Raw genomic sequence first — 3486 nt, 5'->3', positions numbered from 1 at the left:
TTAGGGAAGATTAGCCCAACGACCTAGTTTTCCCCACGTCAGTTTGACTTCCCAAATTACCGATTCCATTATGATTGCATGTGGATCCATTTCCCTAGTGTCTTAGATTGATTTAATACAAGTTTGCATTACCTAGTTTAGCTTTAGTACTACTTCAAACCCCTTTTTGATTCCGAAATAGCTTGATCTAGACTTCGTGCACTTGATATCCATTCCCTTGGGTTCGACCTTGACTTGCCACTACGCTATATAGGGGTTAGTTAAGCTATAAATATTGTTTGATAGGGTGGGGTGGTAGCCCAACGACACATCAAAATGGCGCCGTTGCCGGGGAATGGTGCTTGAGTGTATGTTGTTTTGAGTTTATTTCATTTTGATAAAATACAAAAAGATTTTATTTCTCTAGGCTACATTTGTAGCCGTGCTACTAACATTTTTGTGTGAGTTTTGCATGCATAGAACCCGTGATCGTCCCCTTGTTCCCCTTGATCCGGAAATAGAAAGGACTATTTCAAGAAGAAGAGTGGATATTAGATCTTTGGCTTATAGCTCTTCGAGTGAAGAAGAAGTTCAAGAAGAACAAGGAATGGGTGAACATCCTAGAATAGCCTTGAAGGAGCTTGGAGTGCCCGGGGCATATAGATTTGAGAGTGGAATTGCTCCACCAACTACCCCGGCAAATGACTTCAAAATCGGTCCGGCAATGATCACCTTGATTGAGAGAAGGCAATATAGTGGGGCTAAGAATGAAAGCCCATTGAACCATTTGAAAGAATTTGAAAAATATTGCAACACTATCAAAGTCAATGGGGTCTCTCAAGAATTCATCCGCCTTAAGTTGTTCCCTTTCTCTCTAATAGGAAGATCTTTGGAGTGGCTAGACAAGGAGGTGAAGCCCAACTCCTTGAGAACTTGGGATGATGTTACAAAGGCTTTCTTGTCCCGTTTCTATCCCCAAAAGAAGACGGCGGAGGCAAGAGCCTTGATTCAAGGGTTCAAGCAAAGGCCAAATGAAAGTCTCTATGAAGCATGGGAGAGATTTAAAGAGTATCAAAGGGAGTGCCCTCATCATGGAATCCCCACATACCAAGTGATCCAAATCTTCTATGGCGGTTTAAGTCCCCAAGGCAACTCATGCCTTGATGGAGGGGCCGGGGGCCCTATCATGAACAAAACCGAGGAAGAAGTTGTGGACATCATTGAGGATGTGGTGACATATTATAGGGATTGGCAAGATGGGGAGAGAGACTCTTCAAGCAAACAATCTTCATTGTATTCAGTGGACCATCTCAATGCAATCAACAACCTTTCCTCTCAAATGACAAATTTAGGAAAGGAGGTCACCGCAATCAAAGCTAAGTTGGAGAGCACTTCTACCTCTTCTCAAGCTTCTAATCTTCCCTCCCAATTTAAGGGGAGAGGTACTCCTTCTAACTCTCAACCCCCTCCCTCTTCACATAATATGCCTTTGGGTTGCTTGTTTTGTGATGCATGTGGATCGTATGATCATGACTCTAGTGCTTGTCCTAATGAATGTGTTGATGAGTTTGACAATGAATGTGAACATGTCAATTTTGTGTCAAACAACAATGTTCAAAGGTTTTATAATCAAAAAGGCCAATGGAATAGGAATTACCAAAACCAAGGCAATTTTGACAACTATAATCATAATGGTGGTTATAGGAACCAAGGGAATCAAGGTTCTCGTAATTATAACCAAGGTTATAGTAGCCAAAATCAAGGCCAAAATTATGGTAATCAAAATCATAATTATGGTAATCAAAACCAAGGTTATGTGAATCATAACCAAGGTAATGGAAACCATAATCATGGTGGTGGTAACCATAATCAAGGTTATGGTTCAAATCAAAATAGGAGTAATTGGAACAACCAAGGAAGGGGAAATTTTCAAAACAATGCTCAAAGAGGTCCCCCACCCGGTTTTGCTCCAAAGACTCAAAATGAAAATTCCTATTCACAACCTTCTTCTCCTAAGACAACCTTGGAAGAGTTGATTGATAATCAAACTAAGATCATTAACACCTATATGGCGGTTAGTGATAAGAAATTCAATGAGATGATGACCCACAATAAGATGCTTGAGACTCAAATTACTCAATTAGCAAGCACTATTAAGGATTTTGCTAGTCCTTCATCTTTGCCTTCCCAAGGTGTTGAACCAAAGAAACCCGTGTACTCTATTGCCACTAGTGGTGGAGATGATTTTGATGAGGGAGTTTCTTGGTCAAAAGAGGGAAGGGATGAGTGTGGTGCTAAGGAGAATGAAGAGGAAAAAGTTGAGTCTAAGGAGATCTATTGTGAGGTAGACAAAAGAGAAGAGTGTGTTGATGAAAGGATGAGTGAGATAGAGAGAATTCTCGATCTTCCATATCCCCAAAAATACTTGAGATTCAAAATGGATGAGCAATTTGGGAAATTCCTTGAAGCTTTTAAGGATGTTCATGATTCTACACCCCCTACCGAACCAATTCCCGACATGCCTAAGTACTCCAAGTTTGTTAAGGAGATCTTAGAAGAGAAAGAGGATTTTGATGAGGGTAGTTCGGTGGAAGGAGGGAAGTGCTTTAGTGCTCTTATCCATGGTGAACTCCCAAGGAAGATGGAAGATCCGGGGAATTTTTCAATCCCTTGTCAAATTAAGAAAATGCTTTTTGAAAATGCTTTGTGTGACCTTGGTGCTAGTGTTAGCATTATGCCTTTCTCGGTTTTCAAGCGGCTTGATCTTGGTGAGCTTCAACCATCCAAGATAACACATCAATTGGCCGACCGTTCTATTAAGCTTCCTAAGGGAAGAATTGATGATGTCCCCTTAAGGATTGGAGAGTTTGTTTTTCCGGTGGATTTTGTTGTTCTAGAGATTGAAGAAGATGAACATATTCCAATCATCTTAGGGAGGCCTTTCTTAGCTACCTCGTGAGCTCTAATAGATGTCAAAGGAGGTCAAATTACTTTGAGGTGTGGGAATTTAGAAGAGAGTTTTAAGTTGAAACCAATGCATGAGTCTTTGTCTTGTGTCCAAGATATTGCATGTGCTAGTCTTTCTCGTTCCATTGATGATGTGTGCATGGTAGATTCTTCCACTAACAATGCTTTTGAGTTTGTTGATGATGTTTGTGCAAGTATTGATGTTGTTAGTGAAGAAGAATTTGAGATTCAAAAGCCAAAGGATGAGAAAGATATTGGTTTTCCAAATTGGTTCAAGCTTAATTCTCATGAGGAAGAGAAAGCTTCCATGACAAAGGATGTTGAAGTCAAGCCAAAGAAAAAGGCTCGTGACTCAAAGAAGGAAAGAAAAAGGAAGAAGTTGAGAAGTGATAAAGAAGATTTTGAAAAGAAGTTTGTGAGAGTTTCCTCAAGCAACAATGAGAAGTTGCCAAAGGTTGAAGAAAAATTTGCTCTATCAACCACCTTGAAGAAGGTGGTGTTCTTTGATCCTCCGTGATTAGGAGGAAGGGTCGAGCTTAG

The 3486-nt window shown here is 40.4% G+C and overlaps 1 non-coding gene across 1 annotated transcript; it reads right to left on the bottom strand.

Moving 5' to 3' along the window:
- Positions 1 to 971: 971 nt before the first annotated feature.
- Positions 972 to 1077, bottom strand: LOC145596411 (small nucleolar RNA R71). The gene has a single exon (XR_014103249.1). It is a non-coding gene; the product is annotated as a small nucleolar RNA R71 (small nucleolar RNA).
- Positions 1078 to 3486: the final 2409 nt, after the last annotated feature.

The sequence above is a fragment of the Chenopodium album genome, chromosome 19 (assembly GCF_948465745.1).
Source record: "Chenopodium album chromosome 19, dcCheAlbu1.1, whole genome shotgun sequence".
In the NCBI taxonomy this organism is placed as follows: Eukaryota; Viridiplantae; Streptophyta; class Magnoliopsida; order Caryophyllales; family Amaranthaceae; genus Chenopodium; species Chenopodium album.
Note: the sequence above shows the minus strand (reverse complement) of the source record. Positions and strands in the feature narration are given on the sequence as shown.